The sequence below is a fragment of the Symphalangus syndactylus genome, chromosome 10 (assembly GCF_028878055.3).
Source record: "Symphalangus syndactylus isolate Jambi chromosome 10, NHGRI_mSymSyn1-v2.1_pri, whole genome shotgun sequence".
NCBI lineage: Eukaryota > Metazoa > Chordata > Mammalia > Primates > Hylobatidae > Symphalangus > Symphalangus syndactylus.
In genome coordinates, this window is record NC_072432.2 from 97,280,262 (window position 1) to 97,306,889 (window position 26,628).

Consider the following 26,628-nt stretch of genomic DNA (forward strand, 5'->3'; position numbering starts at 1 on the left):
AACATGCAAATTTCAACCTACCTGTATGCATCACTTAATGCAGTGCTAGCATGACAAGACACTCAGCCATTTTTATGTAAAGCGATGGAGACCAACTGATTTCTCTGTCTTCTTGCTCACAAGTTTTAGATGCAATTGTCACATACACACAAAAATCATACGCAGAACAGCTTGAATGAACTGTGATCATAGAACTGAATTTATCAACAGGAAAACAGGATTGAAAAAAGAAGTTTCTCATCCAAGGTTTTTCTGAGACTGCAACCAAGGAGGTGGTGTGTTGAATTTTTTTCCCCTTCCTCCTCTGAGAGTTCAAAGCTCGGAGCTGACCACTGCAAAGGCCACTGTCACATTTGCTGAAAATCAAACCACTGATACCAGCATTGAAAATACAAATTTGAGAACCCAAGTTGCTTGCACATGATGGAGTGCATAAGAGTTAAAAATAGAATCCACCTTGCCTCCTACCTGCATAATAAACATGTAAGTTTCAAGTGTTTAATTTGATATTCACATTAATTAACAATACAACATACATTATTTAAAAGACAGCAAATGCACGAAGAAAGGAGAGACACCATCTGGTAGCAGAGTTTTGTTGTTGTTTTTGTTTTTAGGGTTTGTGGGGGGTTTTGGTTTTGTTAAAAAAAGACAGGTAAAATCATATTTTGAATGTGATGAAAAGCAAACATCCAGAAGCAAATGAATTGGAAATGAAAGGTGATGTTGAAATATCTATGGCTGTAATGAGGCAAAAACAAGTCTTCGCTACCAGATGATATGGCATACAGAGCATTTACATACTCACATCTGAAATACTAAGCAACGTGTAATGAATTCTAGACACAGCATGCACACACAGCACAAGCACGGCTAATCCTGCCTGCCATCTTAGGCTCGCAGAAGCAAGATACGCACTGCATGCAGCACACGAGCACTGGGGAAGGAGGAGGCAAGGGACAGCTCACCTTAAATGCAGTATCTGATTAATGTTGTAAGTGACATTGCATATCAGCCTCAGAGTCTTGGTTCAACTGGGTAGGAGGGAACAAAGAAAAATGTCATCAACTGGTGATGCAAGATGAGCCCAATCACTAAACACTGTTTAGCAAACTCCAAATTCTGCAACCAGACAGAAGGCATTTCATACACTTAAGCAGAGCTGCTCCACAATGAATGTGTCCTTCTGCTTCTGAGAATCAAACAATCCTTTTGCTAAGGAAGAAAATAAGCTGGAAAGAACACTCTCATATTCTCTTCCTGAAGAAAGCTTTCAATACAGTATGTATCTGGTCTGGGATGCATTTTATAGATTGTTAATTTTATAGAATTGCTAAGAAAAAACCAAAATTGTTAAGCTCTTGCAAAGTAAAGAATAATTTTCATAAAGAGTATAGCATTTCTAGGTTATTTTTCAAAATCCTAAATGGTGCCGGCAGGCTTGTAGAAAAATGCATGATCAGCTGTCTGTATCCGTGCTATAACCTTTAACCACAAGCAGTGTAAATGTATCCTGCTAAATGTATCTGCAGTACAGAGCGGCAGATACCGCCTCAGAATTTTATTAAAATGTGAATGGATTTTTTAAAACTTGGAAGCAGAATAAAATCAGAACAGAAAAATAAATTGATGCTGAATTCCTCTGGCTGTATAGCTGACCATCATGAACGATAAAAGCTATCCTTAGGATCCTGACCTAAATAATACTAAGACTTACAGCAGCATACTGTATGCGTTCAGAACACAGAAAATGCAAAATGATTTATCTTCTCCCTCCCCCTCCAAAAGCTAAACTGTAAAGTAACAAGCCATTAATAGGAATACCAAAAGGCTATAGATAGTACATACTGTAAAAGAAGAAATCGTATTGTGCTGAGATGCAATGTTTCTTTGTTTTACTTTGAGGCTTATTTTAGCTATGCTTGCATGATGACATTGACATCAAGAGGTCAGTGCTGACACTGGGTTGATATCCGTTTTATGAGTGAAATGTTTTCCGAAAATTAAATCTCATCTACTCAAACACCAAATTTCATGTCGTCTTCAATACCACCTCCCTACCCCCACTGCTCAAGATTGATGGGATCTAGTTTGGTGGTATGTAATAAATTGGAATCACCTTCTGCAGATACTTCAATACGTAATGGTGAGGAATTAATTTTTTAAATAAAAAACCTTCAAGAATTCTTATGCACTCCCTTTCATTCCTTCCTATCAATACACACACACACACACACACACACACACACACACACACACACTCGAAGCTCGAATTGCAATGAAATGTTTAACATGTGGAACAAAAACTGTTGAAAGAGCTGCTTATTCAGGATTTTTAAGAAATGCCTAATAAGCAAATACGGTTTTGCTGCAAAACCAGTGTCACCAGGTCCCCAAAGAGGAAAACAGCATAGCTTGCTAGCAAAATTTCCTCCAGATCCTGCCGGCAGGTAAAAAAACATAAAAGCATTTTATTTGCCAGGCTGTATAAAACAAGAAGTCTTTTATTTTTAAGGAAATAGAACAGATTCTTTTCCACTCTATTTCTTTAGCTACAAAGAAACCATACCCACCCCCACCCTTAGATCCTGGACATAAGCCAACATTTTTATAAAATGCTGAGACTGATTTTGAATATATAATATTTATAGTTTTCTTCTTCTTATCTCTCCAAAAGTCTTCAATTGCCTATTGCATCACTGAATATGCTGTTGTTAATTTTAACACGTGCAAAAATGAATTAATATTTTCTGGGGTTGCTAGTTTTCCAGCACCTCAATCTTCTGTAAGGACTGGCTGAAAATAATCAGGTTAGCAACACATTGAAGCTCCCCAGAATTTTTTTAAAAGAGAAAATATGTTCAAACACCTTAGCTGAGGTACTAGGTTTCACAACTGGATCTTTTGTTTCTAGCTCTCATTCTATCTCCTGCCCCAGAGCGTAAGTGATTTTTAGCTTAGTGTGTGTAATGTACCCTGCCCTCCTATATCCTATATACTTTAAAGTCTCTGAGTTGAGTTGTCCAGATGGTGGGTCATACCTGAACCATAGCGAGAGTCCTCTTCTCTTTGGAGTACATCTCTCTCCCACAACTACTCCAGAAATAAATGTGGCTCTAACGAAAACAGTAGCTCCTGGTCTCACACCAATGGTGGAACCATCTTCCCCACCCCCACATCATTGCTCTATGAGCTCTGGTTAGCATTGACAGCGTCAGAAAATTAGAATGGAGTGTCCTTAGGCCAATTCCTCCTTTACCATGGGGGTCGAGAATTAGAGAGATGATCACGCTGAGTTATAAGGCACCAATTCAATATACGGTCATCTATGAAGCAGAGTCCTTAGAGTGGGGTGGGAGGAGGTTGATGCAAACACCTAGGCATTGAATGCTCTTCATGTCTGTTGAGATATTCCCCATTAATGACGTTTGAAAGCTAGACATTCATTTAAAAATACTCGCAAATTATTATCATGTAGGCTAAATATACACGTTATGGAATCAACTCTGACCACATAGAACTAAGTCGTCTGCCTCCTCTGTCGGGAATAATAAATGACAGTGACAACAACAGTAATCCATATTAGGTTCCCAGAAGATGAGTAAATAGTGTTCTATTCCCTTTACAGGGAAGGGTGGTGAATGTGGTCAGGTCCCCTACTGGTACTTGTAAGCCAGATGCCAGGGCAGTTTCCAAACCCCTTGTGGGGTTCTCTGTCCACCCTCTGTCAAAACCAGCCTAAAAGCCATGTATTGGTTTATTTTGTGATGTTCCAAGACAATCAGTAAACGTGGTACGTTTACCAGACCTGCTTGGATTAAACAAATGTGAACTATAGTTGAAAATATTCAAAGCAATGAGCTTGTTTATGCAGACATTCTCAACTAGTAAATCCTGTTTTATACTTTCAGAAAACCATGCTCATGCCTGAATTACTTAAGCTTTGTCATGATTACTAGTGGCAAGGGTATGCATTCACTTATGATTTTAAAAAATTGCGTGCTTCTCATCAGCCGGGGCATGTGCACAAACATTAATTTAAAAGGCAAATCCCTTTTCCACAGTGAACATTTTAGCCTGTTTCTGCCACTTTGACGAGTCAAACACGAGGAACCCGAGATAATCTGGCAGGCACAGGCTGGAGAAGGACAGAGCTAGAAGTGAGGGGCAAGCCTTTCACTTCGATTAACGTGCTTACTTGCTCGCGGTCTCGTTGTTCTGCAGGCTGAGCTAATTTTCTTTGCAGTCCTGTGGGTTAAAGTTAAATTGCATGGCTAATGCAATGTACACAATTCAAGTAGGAACAAAGCTTGACTCTCTATGTTTTAAAAAAACATAAAGTCAGGGCACTGAGTCCCAGAGGAATACTTGGTTTATAAACATTTGGATCAGTTTGCATGTTCCTTTATGCCATTCACCACATCAAACATTACGGCTGGATTCTTTTTACACCTAATAGAGGTAGTCAACATTTGTGGGTACATTGTTGTCAGGTTAGGCTATTCCAATTGAAATTAAAAGAAAAATAAAAGTGTTTACCAAATACACTTTTGTTTAAATTCTTAGTATATAAAAAGTTTAAGATTTTTTAATGAGGTTGGTTATTACATCTGTCTATAGCATATTTAGTCCTGGAAACAACGTGGTGATTTAATTTACCAATGACCAAAAATGCCTTTGGATTTTTGAGAAAGTTCAATGCTACTTTGAACATCTACATCTTGCCTAGAGACCTGGGCAGGAACTTCTGCCTTCCACATTGATCAGAGCTAGAAAGTCTATACTAGCTACCCTTATGGAGAACCTACTATATACTCAATATTTTAGCTACATGCCCAATGTTTATTTCATTCTAAGCCAATAATCCTGCAAACGGAGTATCTTCAATTTTAGGTGAGGAACTAATAGAGATTACACACAGTAAATAGCAGACTTAGGATTCAAACCTAAGTTTGATTGATTGCAAAGTCTACGTCTTTCCACCAATCTTAAGAGGATAAAACTTCCTTCTACGTCCACACTCCATCCCTGATGTCAGTAATCTTCTTATTGTGCAGACACCTGGTAGAGGACTCTATCTCCCTGGAGCCCTGACTACCTCTGTTTATATGAATCGGCCTCTACCCTCCAGGACCTGGGAACTGTGGGAACCTAGGATGCCACCAGCTGGAGACAGGCTGGGCCCAGCAGGTGGAAAAGACACAATGAAAGAGGAGGAATCAGATGGACCATGTTGGAAAGTTAAGTGTAGAAAGCAGAGTAAGTATTTTAGGGGGAGATTTGCCATAATTCAAAAAATATTTTATGAAGCAAAATAAATGAAAATAAATGACATAAATATATTTCAGATGGAATGTTTATTTTAATAAATACATTTCCACTTGAAATGTATTTATTAAAACCTAGCGTAGTCTAGTTTTTTCCCTCTCACAGGTGACCAAACAGGCTGAGAGAGATCCAATGATTTGCCCAAGATCACACACTTCATAAGTGAGTTTATTATTAATGCAGCCTTTCACTATATAAAAATTATAGCCAGTTTCCTTTTACACCCAATGTATTCAGCATTTGTGAATAAATTTGTTATCAGGTTGTTAGAGTGTTCTACTCTAAATGATCAGTTAAAGAAAAATCAGTGTAACAATCAGACTAGCCTGTTCTCTTTTGTTTGTTTGGTTTTGGGTTCTCTTGAGACAGAGTCTCGCTATGTTGCCCAGGTGGTACTTGAACTCTCAGTTGATTCTCCCGCCTCAGCCTTCTGAGTAGCCAGGATTATAGGCTCATAACACTGTGCCTGGCTGAAACTGACCTACTTGCAACTCACAAATAGTATTTTTCTCCTGAACAGATAACCTAAGTAGCTATTATGATTTTTTTCCAACATATTTTTAAATGGACTTTTAAAAAGCCTAATTTTGAAGTAAGAGATTTTCCTCAACCAAATTTACTGTTTTATTTTATCATTAAAATGATTTAAACACTAAAATCATTTTAATGACTCTGTTATCATCTGTTCATTTTGCCTCTGTCTCGGGTCCCTTCTAGTTCTAAAAGTTTGTGATTCTAAAAAATCAAGCCCAGCTTATTTTCTAGGTCAAGTAGGCCAAGAGCTGGACTCCAAGTCTCCTGCCTTCTGGTGTACGTGGCCAGCTGACTATCCTGCTTCATTTGCAGTAAGTGTACATGCCAATAAGATGGCTCTCAAAGGGCGCTTTCTAATCCACCAGCTCCACCCCACCTGGGAATAGGAGAGGAAGACTATCTTGCTCAATGCTCATAGGTAGTAGAATGGAGGGTTGGGTGAATGACATGCTTGAGGATTCTGAACTCCAGGAAACCTTCTCCAGTTCTTATACACAAGCGTCCTCACGTCCATCCATTAGCATCTGTGTAGGACGTGAAAAAGGAGTACACATCTGTTGGCAAGGATTGGGCAGCAAGCCTTGTGGACCAAACTGGGGTTACCCTCCAGGAAAGAGCTGGAAGGAAAAGGGAACTGTAAACCATGTGTTTTTTAACAAAGGAAAAGTGGCAAATGACATAGGCTGCAAGGCAGACTGTGGTTGACAACATCTCAACCCATCCTAACCCAACTCAAATCCTCCTGTGGGAGCATCCTCAACAGATGTCATCACCATTATGGAAATCACTACATTGGCTTTAGCAACTGAATAGTTGCTGCTTTCATTTCTCAGTGCATTTGAAACATGGCATGAATAATGACCTTGAGTGCCCATTCCTACTACCCAATCACAAGTTCATTTTCTGCCATGACTGCTTGTCACGCACCAGATGGAGAGCAAGTGAAACAACAGGGCCTTCTAGATTCTGAATTGCCAAAACACATTCAGCAAGGAAGTAGAGTTTCATCTTTTTGGAGAGACTAGCAACTAGGCTGAAAAGGGAAGGTGGGGATATAAATGAAGGTAAAAAAAGTAAGAATTCTTACAGATCTATAAAAATCCACCTCATGTGAGAGCATAATCTTCTCTTTGTATCTTTCTTCACACCCTGGGCAACAAATATTTCAAGAGTTAAACCTGGGAATAAATTTACTTGCTTTCTCTTCTCTCAGACACATGACGTTGCAGCTCAGAAAGGGCCACAACAATGCACCTCTTCTCAGAGAAGCTTAACAAGCCTCAGTGAGTCTTTAACTCCTTTCGACTAAGGATAAAAGCACAATACATTTTGGTTGTATTGAATTATCTACCTAGGCCCATGTCTCTGGCTTGCTTCCTGCAAGATCTTTGTATCTTCCAGGGCACTAGAGCATTTCCTAACACCATGGAGAGGCTCACTGAGGATGTTTTGGACTCACCAGCACCAAACTCCGGAGTCCTTTCTCTACCACTACCAGTGGGATCCTCAGCTTTGTATCATGAAGCCACTTCCTAAAGTTAAAGTACTTGTTTCAGGAGTTAAGGAATGGGCTTGGGGGCTGAAAATCTCTATGAAAATCTTTCAAGTACTTAATCATTTGTTTACCAAGGGGAGCCACAAGTTGTCTGGCAAGCAGACCACAGTGCTTTGTGTAAACCTGTCTCTCCTAGAACAGGGAAAGAGGAGACAGAAATAAGAGTGGCCTGACAACACTGCCACAGCCCCCAAAGAATACCTCAACATTTCCTCAGGCCCTCAGTGGCAGAGCGTGTTTCACAGAATTAAAGGACAAGGAAGACACTTTAGAAAATGCCATCTAAACCATTTCTTTGAGGGAGAGGAAAATTAGGTTCAAAGAGAGTAAGTGTCATATTTAAATAAAGGCCTCAGCAATGAGCATAGAAGTCATATTCCTTAATTTCTAGCATCCTGCTCTTTGTAATTCAACACACTGGCTCAATTAAAAAAAATTCCAAGCTGTCAGATACTTAAAAATAGTTATAGGTTAATTGAATTAATGACTAAATGACAGAATGGAGGGTTTATAACATGTTTTCCAATTCCTCTCAGATGAAAATATCATACTACATTTGTTTAACTAAAAACAAAACTCAACTAAATATAATTTTAAGCAAAATAGTCAATGTTGGCCAAAATATCACCTGGAACTTCTCAATGTCACTTGAGACTTGTGAGAGAACCAGACTTGATTGCTATATTAAGTCAATTGACTAAGTTTAGCCTGCTGAAGTAGCCTTTATCCTCTTTGGTTTGCAAAGAAAAATCTCATGATTTAGCATGAACGGCTAAAAATAAGCTGCAGGTTTCATTTTCCGTTGTTCAGTATGGTTGTGAAACTAAAAGGTGCAAAACTATGAGATTCACCAACGACTACAGAAAGTCAACGATTAAAATTGTCACCTTTCTAGCACACGATCCTGGTTGCCAGCTCACAGCCAGGCCCGAGAAATGCGCACCGCTGTCCCTCCCATCATGGTCTCTTGAGATGAGTCCCTCTAATAACTAAGGCACGGTTGGAAGCTGGGGGCTGAGGCCAGTCCTGGGGTAGCAGTGGCTTGTGAGTGTATTGTCACATCCGGACAGGATGCCGCATAGACTTCAGCCCATATGCTCAGCATCCATCTTAGGTGATGCTGGGGACTCCTCTGCAGAACCTGGGAGTAAATACAGCTCGAGTTTCATTAAGATAGGGCTCCGAAGGTGGTGAGTGCAGCGAGTCCCTCTTGACCTAAATGCCCATGGCCTTGTGCAATTCCATATTGCCAACCCAGGCAGCTCACAATAAATTTAATTTCAAAACTGTCTTTCCAGGGCCAAGTCTGGCAAAAAGGTATTTGACAGGGACATAAATGCTTCAAAGAGAAGGCAGCCATCTCACTCTGTAGCATTCAGCTGTGGCACAAGGCCCGGAGACAGCAGCGCTGTTAAAAGAAAGCCCTCAGCTGAATGAGATTGAAAGGGGGCAAAGAAGGGTTAATCTCCTTCCATTAAAGGAGGGCCCATTTGGTGAAGGTGAAGAGTATAATCTGTATGAAGAGCAGAGCAAAGAGTCGTTCCAGAAAAGAAATTACTGCACAGGGGCGAGAAGGATGATTTGTCCTCGATTTTCACCGTGAGACCATTTCTTAGATCTGAATCTACCTAGCTTTGAAGTTATGGTCTCAGGGAGGGGTAAATGGGGCACATTCACATTCAGTGCTGGCATACTTGAGCTTTGATTCCATCTGAGATGGGCTGTCAGTCTCTGAGAAGCAGAGGGTGCGGCCAAAGCCAGCAGGACATTGTAGACTTCAAACCACAAGTTAGAAGGCGGCAAAATAAATAGCAGGAGTTGCTCATAAAGGAGAAGCCAGGGGATAAATCCCCCTCCTCAAGGTGGGAAAACCCTGTTTTAAACATAGTTTTAAAAACTTTTAAAAAGTTTTAATACCTTTTTTTGTGAAATAGCATAAGATGTACAAGAAGTTATACAGTGTCTACTTTCTCCACCTTCCCCCAGTGATGTCTTACATAGCTGTAGTACTTGGGCTAAACCAAGAAACAGACGCTGGTATAGTTGAAATAAATGCAGATAGAGTCTTATGTGATTTTGCCAGTTTTTACATGCACTCCGTGTGTGTGTGTACCTGTATGTCTACAGTTCTATGCAACGTATCACATGTGCAGGCTGGAGTAATGACCATCACCATCAGAATAGAGAATAGTCACCACCACAGTTCCCCGTGCTCCTCCTCTGATAATCACACCCATCCTGACAACCACTGATCTGTTCTCTATCACTGTAAATTTTTTTTTTTTTTCTTGCTGAGACAAGGTCTCGCTCTGTCACCCAGGCTGGGGTGCAATGGCACAATCATGGCTTACTGCAGCCTCAAACTCCTGGGCTCAAGCAGTCCTCCCATCTCAGCCTCTCATGTAGCTGAGACCACAGGTGCACGCCCGCATATCCAGCTAGTTTTTTAAATTTTTGTAGAGATGGGGTCTCCCTGTGTTGCCCTGGCTGGTCTCGAACTCTTGGGCACTCCTGCCTCGGCCTCCCAAAGTGCTGGGATTACAAGCATGAGCCACCGTGCCCTGGCCTATCACTGTAATTTTGTCAGTTCAAGAACGTTCTCTAAATGGAATCATGTAGCATGTAACTCTTTGAGATTGGCTTTCAGCATAATGCCCTTGTGATCCATTTGAATTGTATGTAAAGAGCACATGCCTTTTTATTGCTGAATAGTATTTCAAGGTGTGGATGTACCAGTGTGTTACCCACTAACTTGCTTAAAAACATGTGGCTATTTTCCAGTTTTTAGGTATTACAAATAAAGCTGCTATAAATGTTCTTGTAAAGTTTATTGCGAGAACATAAGTTTTCATTTCTCTTGTGTAAATACCCACGAGTAGGATTGCTGGATCATGTGGTAAGTATATGTTTAACTTTTATAAGAAACTGCCAAACTGTGTCCTAGAGTGGCTGTACCATTTTACATTCCTACAGGCAATGTAGGAGAGATCCAGTGTCCCCACATGTTTGCCAGCATTTGGTAACCTCAGTATTTTTTATTTAAGCCATCTACTAGATGTGTCGGGGCTCCTTTTGATGGGCCACAGTCAGGAAGGCAGTTAAGCTCTGTGGCCTTCCGAGCTTAGTTGGGGTGACCTCAGATGTCTCTCATTGCTCCAGTTTTCCTGGTAGCTGTCTACACAGCAGTTTGGGCTGTCTGGCACTTAGGCGATGGAAAATGGGATGGTCTCTCTGGATAGGGGGCTGAGTCTTCGGGTTTGCCCAGTTGCTCCTGACTGCAGTGGTGGGACATTGCTATCTGGGTATGCTGAGCCTCTTTGAGGCAGTGCCTCTTGGCCCAGCAGGAAGACTTGATATCAGTGGCACATGCTCCCATGGGGTAGGGCAGGTGAAATGACAGCTGTGGGGCAGGAACAGAGTTTGCCTGGGCCAGGGTCTTCCTGTAGCTTTGGCCAGAGGCTGTGTGAATACTTTTGATTTCTCAAGTTAGATCATTATGAGCATAGTGTGAGAGGAAGTGGGACATGGAATCAATGTAGAGAGGCAAGGGTGTGACCACCAGTGGCACTTGTCAAATCTTGGGACCCACTAAACAATCTTTGCCCTTGAACTTTGTACTCTGTGACCACCCAAGACTCTCCAGCAGCATGTGGACACCTTGTCTGGATGCCATGGAACTCCTATTTTTGTCTCCTGTGGGTGAGATTTGGAAGCACTGCTGTCACCACCACATGGGCTTTCCTGGCCCAGGGGTCCAGGTCTCATGAGCAATTAGAATGTCATCTGAGTATCAGAAGGTGCCTCACTCAAGAAAGTTGTGCAGGACAACAAGGTGATGGGTTTTACATAAGGCAAACATCATAGTGAAGACTTGAACCAGCCCAGCCATTCTTGGAAAGTCACCCTCCATCTGATTCAAGGTACCTCTGGTTCAAGGGAAGTTGCAGACTTCGCCAGAGCTCTTACTCATCATGACCCTGGAGCCATGAGTTTGGACTAGGAGGCCAAGAATCAGGAGAGTAGTGATCCTGAACAGGGATACCCTTGAGATAGTGGAGACTTGCATGGGGCAGTGAAGCTTGGGGATCATCAGCAAAATTCCCCGGTGGCTAAGCCCTGGGAGGATCCTGTGGAGGAGCTCCTTTGGGTTCTGGCTCTTGTGTGTCACCAGGTGCCTTTGCAGGAGATCAACATAGACGTAGGCATGGAGGAAACTAAAGTTGATTTCTAGAACCTGAACATGAACTGGGGCGGGTAGGGAGCTGAGCAGTCTGTCCAGGCAGAACTTGAAAGTCAAGTGATGCCTTGGTGGGCTCTAGAAGTTGAGGTGGTGGGATGAGAGGAAGCCAGGCAGTCAGACACCGTCAGGTGATCAGTGGGTGTGGGTTGATGGGTTTCAGCAGGGTTATGCAGGCAGGATGAATAGTCAGACTTCCTCTTAGAGGATGGTGAGAGTTTAAAGAAATTGGTTTTTTGTTGCTATAATTGTTTTTTCCATTGTTTCCTAAATTTCCATTTTCAGGTTCCTCCTGCTCCGGCCTGCCTCCTCTCAGGCTGTGTTCCTACTCTCCTGCTGTCAGAAGGCAGCCCAGCACACAGCACCTTTCAGATTTAAAAAGGCAGGCACGGCTTGCGGCAGGTACCTCCCCTGACTGTGAGGTCACACAGTGGGACTCCATCCTTGAGGCCAAATCCTCTGCAGTTCCCCTCTAGCTCTTGCTTGTCTTCCTTTCAACTCATCCCTGCCTTGACCTCAAATTTGCCCACACATTTTAGTCTGGCACTTGCCCTGACCCTGCTCCGCCGTCTTGGTTTCTGAGCCCAGATTCCACCTCCTACTCTGCTCCTGCGGCGCTGATCACACGGATGCTGCCTGCACGGCTGCCCTCTGTCCTCCTGGGTCCAGCTTCTTCAGTGCTACCACCTCAGGGATCAGGGCACACCATGGTCTGGCCCCATTAGGTGACCAAGATGGGCACGTGTGCCCCTTGCTAGGTCTAGGCTGCCCAAGAGTGTCTTGAAGTAGGGGCATGCCTATCTGAGGGCAGGTAAGAGCTCCTTGGCTGAGGCAGGGCGTTGCCTCAGGAGTCAATCTTCCCATTGGTGCCTTTTGTCTCTTACCTAAAGGTTGGGTGACTCTGGGCCCTTTGTCTAGTTCAACCTTTGCCACTAAATCTCTGAGTGACCACCAGGAAGTAAATGAACCATTATGGGCCTCAGTGATTTCATGTGTACAATACGGCTTCTTGATTCCCTAGCTAATAATCTTTTTACTGCATCATATTACAGTTAAAGGAAAATCTAAAAATCAGAAGCCAAAAAAAGACTTTAAGTTAAATTCTGGCGTAGATATACTAGCTCAGAGTTTCCTAATGTTTTTTTGTCTAATAAATGTTTGCCAACTGAGTATTTGTTGAACTGAATGCAGCATATCAATAGTTCTCAGGCATTAATACAGAAGAATTGGAAGGGCAGATTAAAATGCATCTCCCCAGGCTCCTCCTCAGAGCTTCCAATACCACTGGGGCCTAGCAGCATGCATTTTAATGTGAGAAACTAAAAAAGACCAAGGTTTTGAAATAGACATTGGTACCTTTCTAGGGGCCAATTCACTAATATGCATTAGAAACTTTAAAAATAGTAGAACACTAAAGTCAATCAAAATGTCCAACAACAAAAAATTGATACATTAAAATGTATCAGTGCAATGGACACACAGCCATTAAAAAATCATGTTTTCAAAGACCATTTAGTGATTTGGTAAAATGTTTACAACATAATGTTAAATGGGGGCAAAACACCACATAAAATGCCATCTCAACAATTTTTAACATTTTGATGTAATTTTTCCAATTTTTTCTTGTATATATTCTTCTCTCCTTTTAAAGAGGAGAGAATGGGGTGGCGTTGGGGTGAGGGGCTATACTAATGCTTTTTTGGACAAAGATGAGGGGTCCACTCTCTCCACTCTGGCTTGGAAGGCACTACCCAAGGTCAATGCCTCCATGGAGTAGTTTCCAAGCCTCCTTGTCCCAGTGCACTGGGAGCCCCATAGAATGCCAGGAATCATCTTCTTTTGGCAGAGAGATGACTCATCCATCCTTCTTCAAAGGTTTCAGTGAACCCCAGGTTAAATATCCCTGTGAATAAGATCAGAAGCCTCTCCGTAGGGAGTTTGGCCTACAATCAAACATGCTTTGGCTAGTTAGAAGTGGTGCTAAGGATCCCAGATGAAAGTCAATTTAGAAAGACAAAAAAATCTTTAAAATAAAGATAATAACAATATCAAAAGTCAAAGCACCAATACTGACCATAATTATGATTTTTTTTTATCAACACTTTTTTTTTTTTTTTCTCTGTTGCCTAGGCTGGAGTACAGTGGCCCATTCGTGGCTCACCACAACCTCCGCCTCCTGGGTTCAACCAATTCTCACACCTCAGCTTCCCAAGAAGCTGGGATTACAGGCATGTGCCACCAAGCCCAGCTAATTTTTGTATTTTTAGTAGAGACAGGGCTTCACGATGTTGGCTGGTCTGGTCTTGAACTCCTGGCCTCAAGCAATCTGCGCACCTCAGCCTCCCAAAGTGCTGGGATTGCAGGCGTGAGCCAGCATGCCCGGCCTTTATCAACAGTTTACCATGACATGCACTTTTCTAAGTTGCCCAAATCATTTTGCATATATCACCTACTTATTCTGACAGAGTCTCAGCATTACATTTTCTAACAATACAATTTTGGAGGTAGGAGGGAGCTTTAAAGTTCTGATGAAAACCAGAAGCTTCTTGAGTTAAAAACAAAACTCTGAAGTGTGGTATTTTCCAACTTGGTTCTTGACAAGAAATTAGGGGATTTCAGTGTGAGAAATTATAAAGCCCTATTACTATGAATTCTTAGTTTTGGTGAATATGATGTGGTATTTCTGCAAAACTCTCTAAGGACAGTGACAGAACATTCATGATGCTGACCCATGGGGAGAAAGGAGCTTGCACATCTGTGCTATGGCAATTCTAAAACCTCAGGGATTAAAATACTCAACTAGTGTAAGAGCTGCCTGTGTGAGACTGTGTGCTCAGTCCACATCTGCTCATCATGGCTCAACAAGGCCAGGCTCAGATCTTTAGATGACCTAAGCTCTGAAAAGACTATAGTGCCTCAAATTTGAATTATTACTCCCATGTGAAATTAAAATAGAAAAAAATAACAAAACACAAAATTAAGGTTGAGAAAGCTCAACAAAGTCTAACTTTTCCCAGGCTGTCTACTTTGATGCTTTTTTTGAAATGTCAAATATCAAAATATTTACAAAACGTGTGTTTGTACACAATCCTGCTTTGCTGGTGTTGTCTGTGAGGTCACTCAGCATCCAGTGGTCACAGGGATCTATGGCTTTCTTTCAAACACCAAGTGTTGACAGTAGTGAAATTCTGGTACCTGATGTGGTGGTCTCACTCCCTTTCCTGTAGTAATATGCAGCTAGAAATGAGAAATCAGGAGGCTGGCTCCCTCCCCCAACCCTAACACCATTCATATGTCAACTCCTGCATACTTAGTGCTTTGAGGAGTCATAACAGATGGTAGTTGAAATTAGCAAGCTGTGATTAGCCACTCTCCCACATGAATGGACCCTGACGTTGACTGAGACCTTTGGCTCTGCCCTTCCTGAAAGACTCTGTTAGGCTAGGACTTCCAGCAACACATCATCCCCATTTGGCTCCAGCGTTTGAAATCTGGCACATATTCTTAACTTATTCCTTCAACTGAGCCCTTCTAGCTGGCACTGTATTCCCCATTCACCTGGTCTTTTTTTTTTTTTTTTGAGATGGAGTTTCTTTCTCGTTGCCCAGGCCGGAGTCCTATGGTGTGATCTCGGTTCACTGCAACCTCTGCCTCCCAGGTTCAAGCAATTCCCCTGCCTCAGCCATCCCAAGTAGCTGTGATTATAGGTGTGCACCATCATGCTCGGCTAATTTTGTATTTTTTTTAGTAGAGATGGGGTTTCACCATGTTGGTCAGGCTGGTCTTGAACTCCTGACCTCAAGTGATCCACCCGCCTCAGCCTCCCAAAGTGCTGGGATTATAGGCGTGAGCCACCGTGCCCAGCCCAACCTGGTCTTATCATTAGCTTACACCACTAGCCCACACCACTAGCCCAGCCAGCATCCCGATCAATAGACACTTTCAGTTCCTAACAACTTGGAAAGACAGACTTTCAGAGGCTGAAGTATTTTTGCAGCAACTCATCTTGTTATTCTATTCCATTCCTCCTCAGCTCCATCCTAATGTAAGGGGACTGGGCAGAGGCTAGACAGCAGTAACAGGAGAGTAGGCCAGGCATCAGCCTCTGTCAGATATCTGAGAAGCTGTGGCAAATTGGCCAGTAACAGGTATCCCCACACAATAGACAATACATGCTCTTCAGGGTGTGGATGTGGGTGCCAGAAAGGTCAAGTCCAGGGGCAAAAGTCAATTAGAAACCAGAGTGTTTAGTCAGATATTGACAAAACTAGAGAACTAGGTACCAGGCACCTCAGGCAAAGACTTGAGTTCATTTTTATTTCACACCTTTAAGTCTGGGGCATCACAAGGCATCCATCATGTGGTTTGTATCTACCAATGAGGGGAATACTTCACCAACATCAACAATGGTTAGAAGGTTACATAAAATGTTAAACTTATTAAAAGTTCTCCAAATAGAGCTTACAACTTTACCACTTGTTATTTCAGTAAATGTTTTGAAACTTTTCCTGAAAATAAAAAGCTAGACATCTATATCACATCTTTTGGGGTAGCATTAGTAGCCCCAGCCTGAGACTTTTTAGTCTACTTTTAAATGTTTCTCGGCTGGGCCCGGTGGCTCATGCCTGCTATCTTAGCACTTTGGGAGGCCAAGGTGGGTGGATTGCTTGAGCCCAGGAGTTCAAGACCAGCCTGGACAACACGGTGAAACCTTATTTCTACAAAAAATACAAAAATTAGCCAGGCATGGTGACACATGCCTGTAGTCTCAGCTACTTGGGAGGATCGCTTGAGCCTGAGAAGTTGAGGCTGCAGTGAGCCGTGATCGTGCCACTGCACTCCAGCCTGGGTGACAGAGCGAAACCCTGTCTCAAAGAAAAAAAAAAAGTTTCTCGGCTGGGCACGGTGGCTCATGTCTGTAATCTCGGTACTTTGGCAGGCCAAGGCTGGCAGATCACGAGGTCAAGAGATCGAGACCATCCTGGCCAACATGGTGAAACCCCGTCTCTACTAAAAATACAAAAATTAGCTGGGCGTGGTGGTGTGCGCCTGTAGTCCCAGCTACACGGGAGGCTGCAGCAGTAGAATCACTTGAACCTGGGAGGCAGAGGTTGCACTGAACTGAGATCATGCCGATGCACTCCAGCCTGGCAATAGAGTGAGACTCTGTCTCAAAAAAAAAGAGAGAAAGAAAGAAAAGAAAAAACAGTTTCTCTAATAACTTGGTTTAAAGGTCTCATCTTAGGGAATTTTCCCCTGATCAAGTGTCCCAAGACCTGGAGCAGATCAGGTAGGATACATTTCCAAAGCCTCCAGGAGCAGAGAAAACTACAAGCTAAGGAAGTCAAGAGCTTTCCTATAGACCACTGGGGCTCATAGCTGGGGGAGCAGAATTCTGTCACAATTCCAACTAATATGACTAGATCCAGGAAGGAGACAAAGCCAGTATAGTCCTAGACCAAGAGGATCCTGAGAGGAAAAATAAGGAGAAGGAAATAAGGAAAATGTCCTTCGTGGTTCACTGGCCATGGGCAACATGATGGTGCTCACATAAAGGCTTAGGGTCATAATGGACAGAGGTGTTGAGAAATCTCATCCATTGCGTCTTGCCCTCATGGCCAGATGTTACCTAAGAGTGTCAGTCAGGAAAATCTAAATGTGGATAATTTTTTACTTCTCCCACTGTTTCTATGCAACTTTATCCTTGAGTGTCTCCAAGTTTCTTTTATGTGCTGTGCCAGAGAGAACTACCTCTTCTTCAGAAACCCTCCAGAGCTGTCACTGCTAAGTGGCTGCTCCACCAGGGACTACATTTCCCAGACTCCTCTGTGGTTAGCTGTGGTCATGTGATAGGGTTTTAGCCAATGGAATGTGAGTAGAAGTAACACGCGCGACTAGGCAGAGCCCATAAAAAACTCCCATGTGCACTTTTTCATGCTCTTTTCTTACTTCACTGAGGAGTGGAGACACCTCTAGGCGACCTTGAAAACCACATGCTGCAGAAGGCAAAGCCCCTCTCTACCTGTGTCTCTGAATGAATGCATGAAAGACAGTTGCCCCACTGACCTGTACTGTTACATGAGAAAGAAATAAACTATTGTGTTTGCGCCATTATAGATTTGGGGTTCTAGTATAACAATTAGCCTATCCTAATATCCTTTTTGATATAGCTGTTATCATTGTGTACAGAAATTTCTGTGCCCTTTCCCCTTTTCTTTAAATCTTACCACAAACTAAAAAAGGAGAATTGGGAGACTTAAATTTAAGTAGCTGTTGGGGACAAATGACACTTACCAAATTAGTGGTCACAACATTCAGATCTTAGAGCCAGAAGAACAGGACTACAGCAGAGCCTCACTTCAAGACAACCTAATATATTAAAGTAAAACAAAAAGTAAAACATAAGCCCTATAAAACAGATATTTTAGTGTGTGATAGTTAATTTCCAAAGGGAGTTGTCCATTTACAAAGGAATATGCCACTGTTTTCCAGTAAATGACAAGCTTCCTTACTGGCTTTAAAATGAGACTTACGCCTCTCCGCTCCCAATCATTTTAACATAGAATTTCTGAAGAACAGATCTCCCCTGATACGTCAGCTATACGAAGACTAGATGCTGACTCAGGGGATGACTTAGAAGCCGGGAAAATCAGGGTATGATTTCTATGCCTACGTGCTGTTCTCATGTATATGTCAAAACTTTTCTCTTGGGAACTTAACTTTCTTGGGTACGAACTTCCAGAGGTCGTGAAATTATAGGCTTTGTAAAGAACTACGAGTTTTTAGACAAAGTTAAAACAGACACATTGTGTCTTTGTGTTTAATATCATCCCAGATACGATGGCACAAGTAGGAATGAAAATAAGTCCTTTGTAAACAGGGTGATAAGATAAATGCAGGTTCATATACAGAACAATCAGAAACGTGCTCAGTAAAGGCAGCACAACTGTGTACATCTTTTTACCAGGGCTGTCATATTTTACCAGGTTCAGTGTGAAAATACCATTTGATGGCACAGGACACGTATTTGCCTAGAACAGGGTTTATTTTTATGTCTGATCGCTCAGTATAAGATCTAGGAAGCAAACAATCCAGAACTCTGGACAAACATTCTGACAGTCTGAAACGGAGTACTCAGGTGAGGGGAGGAAGAGGAGGCAAAACAAGAGGGTTGACAGGGAAAGGCTTCAGTTGGGCCATTCTCCCCAGGGTTTCCGTCTTAGTATTTTTTTTTTTTTTTTTTTTTTTTTTGCATTCTTTTCTGATCCTGTGGAGAAGAGAGATATCAGATCCCTTTGGGGCCGTATTTAGAGGGTCTCCCAAATGCAGTCCCTACTCCCAACGCTGGGCTGGGGCTTGGCAAGCTGTAGGCATCAGGGACCAAGATGGCGCCCTACGGTGAAGGGCGCTGAGTGAGGGGGGGCCAAAAGTGGTCCTTCACTTACTCGGAGGCGCTGGCTCCTCTGAAGCCCAGACGCTGTCAACTCCCTGGGCCCAGGAGTCACAACCGCTTTCATGCTCTGGGTTCTTCACTTCTTGTGGTGATCAGCTCCACATATTTTTCTGATGATGTCACCCATTCTGACTTCCTACATTTTGAAAGTTGATCTACAAGTAAAATCTTTCGTGAGGCTTAAAAAAAAGAAGAAAAGAAATAAAAGGTGTGCTATAGGGAGATGGAGAGAAAGAGAAAGGCCGTTGCCTCTTTATTTTGAGATTTGCTGCAGCTGCGAGTGCCACTCCCCAACTAGTTTCCTGGCTTCAGAGGGAGGCCAGTGGCCGGGCGTGGGTGACGTCAGGGCCAGGCCTGAGTCATCGCCAGCAGCCCGGGCTGGGCTGCCCTGCCACTCGGAAGGGGACAAAAGGAACCTTTGATGTCCAGAGGCCCTCCTCTCAGCACACTCGCCGGCACAGACCAGCAGGCCAGGAGAACATTCCTGCCGTCTCCCCACCCCCAACTGCCCTTCCTACTTCCGGAACAGCCCCAGACAGATTCAACAAGGCCTCCCCAAAGGACATCACCCTCCTGCATGGCAAAGGCATGGCCGTGCTCCGTCAGAGAAGCAGGGAAGAAGAGGGTGTTTCCCTGGGGACCTCTCACTGCCCCTCTGCCATCCCCCTTCTTCTGTGTGGTGCCCACCTTACTCAAGGAGTTGCAGTGGTATTGAAAGAGATGCGGAAAGGTGGAAGGCACTTTTGTCACCATCCCCGGGCAGCTCCTGGTGGTCAGTGTCTATTCTCCTCTGCCTCTGTGCTGAGGCCCTGGGCTTCACTTCCTTCCCTGGGTGCCAACATGAACTAGCTCTTCCTGGATTTAAGACATGACCACTCTTTAAAGGGATTATTTATATCTCAGTGCCTGGCATGGGGCTTGGTAATTATATGATGAATTAAGGAATGATAATTGTAAAATAAAATAGTAAAGGACACATTAAATACTTAGAGTGAACATTCAAGCCTCTGTGCTTTATGAAGATTATTTCATTTATTGGTATTATCACAACAAAAAAGCTGTGAGGTAGGTACTATTAATATTCCTAATGCCATAGAGGAGGAAATGGATGCTCAGAGAGGTTAAGACACTTCTCTAAAGCCTCACAGCTAGTTAGTTCATGGCAGAGCCTGGATCGTCTAATCTCACATCCTGTTTTCTTAATCATGGTGCTGAGTGGCTGGAGTGAATGAAGGAATATTGACCAAGGGCACCCTGGCCAGGAGAAAGGAGACAAAGATAAAGATGGGACTTGAAACCACATCCTACAAGGAAACAGTGAAACAATTAGGAATGTTCTGGCAACATGGGCCTCATGTCTTCTTACTGCGTCAACACCAGGTCTGAGGTTTGGCAAGTGGGTGGCTTACTCAGTGTGGCCAGGAGGGCGAGTCAGTCATCAGGTTCAAGTGGGGATGAGAAACTAGGGAGGTCGGATGGACGCAAGCCTGTGGCATGTAGTAGATGCAAAATCTGAGAGCCACGGGGGACAGAGTACCTTGGCGTGAGCCAGAGTCCACGCTTGTCTTTGTTGCCTTCTGGCCTCATGGATGTAGGTGGGAGGGTCAGTCCATCTGGGGTGGACAAGAAGGCTACAGGAAGAAGGACATGACGGCACTCTCAAAGACTCCGGACTCAGAAAAAGAGTTGGAACTGTGGTGTGGTTTTAGAGTGCAGGAGGAGTGAGAAGGGATTGGGAACAGATCTGGACCTGACAATGGTAGTTACTTTCTACTCTTAGTGCCCTCCTACCAGGAATCAGCTGCCTTTCTGGGCCTGAGGAAGAGTCCTGGCAATGGCTGTGGGCAAGCAAAGGCGAGGAGGGGTGGCGAGAAGAGAACATCTGCTTATCAGGGTATCTGGGCCCAGCATAAGAATGGCCTACGAGGTAGCTTCTCCCTCTGTGGTTTATGATTCTGTGGTTTGTACTTTTCCATGATTCTTTTAGAGTAAATGTCTCATTCCAAGAGGAAGACAAAACCAGGAATTTCCAGCCCCTTGTGGAGGCCTCCTCGATAACACACCCACAGCTTTCCTTCCCACTGTGGGTGGGGTGTCAGGTCACAGAGACCACTCTCCCTGGCTCAGGCAATCTATGCCTCTGATGCCTGGGACATTGTGTAGTTCTACCTTGTTCCTGGGAGCTCTGCCAGTTGCCACTCGGAGGAACTGCACTTGTTCCACGTAGTTTGAATCCCTAGGCAGGTGGAATTTATAGAGGTGAATTTCACAAGAGAGAAAGCCACATGCTTTTAATCAAGGGAGCAGCAGCAACTGATCAGGTTCACTGTCAGTGTCTGCACACAGCCTGATCTTGGGCTGAGGAAATCGCTTTAAGTTCCAGGCATTTTTGGCAGAAGACTTGTTTATTCTTTTCTTCCTTCTCTGCAGAAAATGCCTCTGGGCACCTCCCTGCTCTGTTTCCCCAAAGACTCAGTGGCCTTGCTTGCTTCATATACACAGGTATTTATTTCTCTAATAAGATGAACAGAGGCTGATTATTTCTTCACCCTGCATCCTATCAGGATAATGTGAACAGAAAAATAAAGAAAAGAAGCAGAAATGATCAGTAAGCTTAAGTGAGACACAGATTCTTGGGTTATACGCTCTGGGGTTGATACTAACAGTGAAAATAAAATCAGAGAACTGGGAAAAATATCCACCTGGAGATACAGAGAAGTAAGTACAATGGCATTTCCCTTGTCTCTACGTGAAGTGGGGCATCCTCCTCCTTTGCTACAACAAATGCAGTTAAATGCTGGTAATTAAAACCAAACCTTTATGAATGCAAGGAATTCCTTGGAAGACTTGTCTATACTTGTTGACGTAGATTTCTCTCATTTCATTCCCTCTCTTTAAAAAAAATTATTAAGGTATAATTTACATACCATAAAGTTCACTCACTTAAATTGTACAATTCAATGGGTTTTAGTGTATTTACAGAATTATGTAATTTGTAACCTATTTTTTTTAACACTTTTTGTCACCACCCCAAAAAACACCGTGCTTATTAGGTATCATTCTTCATTTGTCCCCACCTGCCAGCCCTAGATGACCACTCATCTAGTTTCTGTCTCTATAGATTTTCCTCTTCTGGACATTTTCTAAAAATGGAATCATACAATATATGGTTCAAATATTTGTCCTCTCCAAAACTCATGTTGAAATTTAATCTCCAATATGGCAGTACTGAGAGGTGAGGTCTTTCAGAGGTGGTTAATCTACTCATGGATTAATGGATTAATTGGTTAATGGATTAATGGGTTATCACAAGAGAGTGGCTTTATAAGAAGAAAAAGAGGGACCTGAGCTAGCACTCTCAGCCACCTTGCCATGTAATGTCCTGTGTCACCTTGGGACTTGGCAGAGAGTCCGCACCAGCAAGAAGGTCCTCACCAGATGTGATCCCTAGACTTTGGACTTCTCAGCCTTCATAACCGTAAGAAGTGAATTTCTTTTCTTTATAAATTACCCAGTTTCAAGTGTTCCGTTTAAGCAACAGCAAATGAACTAAGGCATAGAATATTTTAGTACTTCATTCCTTTTTATGCCCAAATAATATTCCACTGTGTGGGTATATAACATTTTGTTTATCCAAATCTTAGTTGATGAACACTTGAGTTGTTTTCACTTTTTGGCTGTTATGAATAATGTTGCTACGAATATTCATGTGCAAGTTTTTTTTTTGTGGACATGGCATTCATGTCTCTTGGGTAGACATGAAAGAGTGGGATTGCTGAGTGATATCATACTATGTTTAACGTTTTGAGAAACTATCAAACTGTTTTCCAAAGTGCTGCATCATTTTACATTCTCACTAGAAATTTATGAGGGTTCTGGTTTCCCCACATCCTCACCAACGCTATTATTGCCTGTCTTTTTTATTATAGCCATCCTAGTGAGTACAATGTGGTATCTCATTGTGATTTTGAATTGCATTTAACAAATGACTAATGATGTTCACTGTGTTTTCAGGAGCTTATTGGTCACTTGTATATCTTCTTTGGAGAACTGTCTATTCAAATCCTTTATCTTTCAAATTGGTCTTTTTTTTTTTTTTTTAGATGGAGTTTCCCTCTTATTGCCTCGGCTGGAGTGCAATGGCACAATCTCAACTCACCACAACCTCCACCTCCCCGGTTCAAGCGATTCTCCTGCCTCAGTCTCCCGAGTAGCTGGGATTACAGGCATGTGCCACCATGCCTGGCTAATTTTGTATTTTTAGTAGAGACGGAGTTTCTCTATGTTGGTCAGGCTGGTCTTGAACTCCCGACCTCAGGTGATCTGCCTGCCTCAGCCTCCCCAAGTGCTGAGATTGCAGGCGTGAGCCACCACGCTCGGCCTGATTTTTTTTTTTTTTAATTTTTGAGTTTTAGGGATTCTTTATATATCCCAGACACAAGTCCCTTATCAGATATATATTTTACAATATTATCTCCCTGTCTGTGGTTGTCATTTCTTTTCTGGTTGGTGTTATTTGAAACATAAAAGTTTTTAATTTTGATGAAGTCCAACATATCAATCTTCTCTTTCATCACTTGTACTTTTGGCATCATATTTGAGAAAACATTATCTAACTCAAGGTCATGAAGATTTACACTTGAGTTTTCTGAGAGTTTTATAGTTTTAGTTCTTACATTTAGATCTATGATACGCTTTAAGTTAATTTTGCTTATGGTGTGAGGTAGGGATCCACATTCATTCTTTTCATGTGGCTATCTGGTTGTCCCATAACTAATTGTTGAAAAGATTATTCTTACAACAATTCTGTACATATAAAACTATTCTAAAATAAAGAGTTTATTTTAAAAACTATTCTAAAATAAAGAGTTTATTTAGTCTTCCCTCTATTGAATTGTCTTGGCCCCTTTGTCAAAAATCAACTGACCATAAATATTAATATTTATTCCTGGACTCTTAATTCTATTCCATTGATTTAGATATCTATTGTTATGCCAGTACCACACTGTTTTGATTACTATAGCTTCATGTTATGTTTGGAAATTAGGAAGTGTGAGTCAACCAACTTTGTTCTTTTTCAAAATTGTTTGGCTATTCTGGATCCCTTGCATTGCCATATGATTTTTAGGATCAGCCTCTCAATTTCTGCAAAAAATACAGCTGGGGTTTTGATAGATGTTAAATGGTATCTGCAGATCAATTTTGGGAGTAATCCCATATTAGCAATATACAGTCGTCTGATTCATAAAGCTAGGAAGCCTTCTCATTTATTTAGATCTTTGATTTATTTCAGCAAGCTTTTGTTGTTTTCAGTGTACAAGTCTTGCAATTCTTTTGTTAAATTTATTCTCGAGTATTTTATTAACTGGTATTGTTTATACTGGGAATCATCTATGCTCATGGACCTAAGAGCTTGTGCTTTCATGATCAAAAGTCTTAAGTCCCAGTCCTGGTTTCGCTATTTATTAGCTGCATGTAATGTAAGGTTACTTAGACTGTATCAAGTTCTTTTTCTTCATCTGAGAAAAAGGAAATACTAATACCACCTCATGGGTTTGTTATGCAGATTAAATAAGATAATGCATATGTAACCCTATTCAGACCATGACCTACAGTGTGCAGTCTTGGGGTGGGGGGCAGGGTTTCAGCCCAAGAAACCCCGTCTAGTCACCAAAAGTAATTTCTAATTAACTCATATTAATACTTGCATTTCTCAAACATCACAAAGAGCCCCTTCAGTTCCCCTCAGCATCCTTTTCCCCTCCTATCCAAGCCCCTTACACCCCATAGCTTCTGCCTCCCTTTCTTTCTCCCAAACTCCCTAAAATCTTTTTCTCCAGTTCTAATCAGCATTCCTCTGGTCCTTCTACTTCTGTCTAGTTCTTCTTCTGATGGGGCAGAAAAAGAAATTGGACAGACAAAGCCAGAACTCTTGTTAGTGGGCAGGAAGAGAAGAAAATCAGGGAACACTTAAACTTAATTTATGTCCTATCACTCATGTAAAGTGCTTAGTGCAATGTCTGATATATAATAATGGCTCAATAAATGTTAGATTAAAAATGTTTTTTATGCTGGTGGTTATTTTATGCTATCTAGATTTTATGTTATCTGTATTTTATGTTAATGATGTGGGGGGTTTAGATCATAACCTCTGAGAATCCAGTCTAGAGGTTGCTACCCAATGGCCCATCCTCACTCATTCGGTGAATTTTGGGAATTCAAATTTGGAATTATTGTTCTCTTTTCTTCCTCCTGAATCACACCTCAGAGAATCAGCCCTTGGAAAACTATAAAACTGTAAAAATTTCATCTTTAGGGCTCCTTAAGTATTGTTTGGAGGACACATCTGTTTCCTTCCTAGACCAGCCCCAGGACCCTATACTCTTTCCCCTCCACAAAACCTTCTAGTGTAATACCTTCAAGCGCAGGTCAGGACTCATTATTTAGTGGGTCAGCATTGGTTTCAAGTGATAGAATAAAATAGAACAATAGAAAAGATCCAAGTACATTATAACTAACACTTTCGTTTCAATTTTATAATATGTATGTGAGCTGGGTCTCTCTGTGAAACATATTTTCTATTGTGGTTCAGGGTTTTAAAAAAATGTTTAAAAACCAGTGTTGATGTAGATCCCTCACTTTCGCTAAGGTGTATAAACAACTCATCAGAGCATAAAGTAAACTCCTTTTAGTGATCTGTCCACTTTTATAGGGATGGAGACCTTAAGCCCTAGGGATGAAGCTCCATCAGTAGTGAAGTATTTGGGGGCACTGAGGCTCTTTCCTGTAATTTACAACACTTGCAGCAGGAGTAACTTCTGTTTGCTGTGTGGACCTACCCTGCTCCCTCATGCCACTCTGTAGCCATCCCCTTCTCTCATTCCCACAATATCTACACATTCACACCTTGAACTTGTGTGTGGTTTTCTATTTTTCAAGACTCTTTCATGTTCTCCATCTCATTTGTTTTTCACAACTATTCTATGAAGTTGATGGGTCAGACGCAAGTCCTTGCTTGACGACTTAGCATACTGTGTGACCTTAACTTCTCAGCCTCAGTTTCCTCAGTTCTGTTATCTATATAAAACCAGAGAAGTTAAGAAGTTTGGCCAACATCACACAGCCCAGAAGTGGCAGGACCAGGAAGAGAACTAGATTTTCCACCTCCCAGCCTGGTTGTCCTGCAGGCTCCGCTTATGGAAATGTATGTCTTTTTTTAGAGGCATGATTCATCTGACTACCTTACAAAGAATGTTTAAAAAGCAGAGAACATTTTGCTGTCCCCTCCCCTCCATATCTAAAAACACTGACTTTTATGGCACCAGGCACAAGACAAACAACTCTTCATGCTTCATGGTGAGGGGTTATCACACTCAACATCAAAGACCATTTATTTAAGGCTGGGGCAGTCAGAAACAGAAACAAAGTCAAGAAGAGAGGAAAACAAAGTGGCCTGAGTGCTCTCTTTCTGTCCTTTGTGTAGCAGAGTGTCCCCTCTAGTGGCTCTGGAGGAAAATAGCT

The 26,628-nt window shown here is 42.2% G+C and overlaps 1 protein-coding gene across 13 annotated transcripts in view; it reads right to left on the reverse strand.

The window, feature by feature from the left end:
• Positions 1–26,628, reverse strand: part of ZBTB38 (zinc finger and BTB domain containing 38) — a 166,967-nt gene that overhangs the window by 90,125 nt on the left and 50,214 nt on the right. Inside the window, exons 3-5 of one of the 13 annotated variants that reach the window (XM_063610671.1) lie at positions 19,100–19,286; positions 17,949–18,023; positions 969–1,034 (exon numbers count right to left, since the gene is read on the reverse strand). The gene's annotated coding sequence lies outside the window, so the exon portion shown is untranslated. Of the gene's footprint in view, positions 1–21; positions 1,037–1,150; positions 1,483–1,848; positions 1,950–3,041; positions 3,984–8,304; positions 8,441–17,948; positions 18,024–19,099; positions 19,287–26,628 lie in introns of those variants that run through there. The other 12 variants (XR_010113902.1, XR_010113898.1, XR_010113900.1 and 9 more) reach the window with 12 other exon arrangements.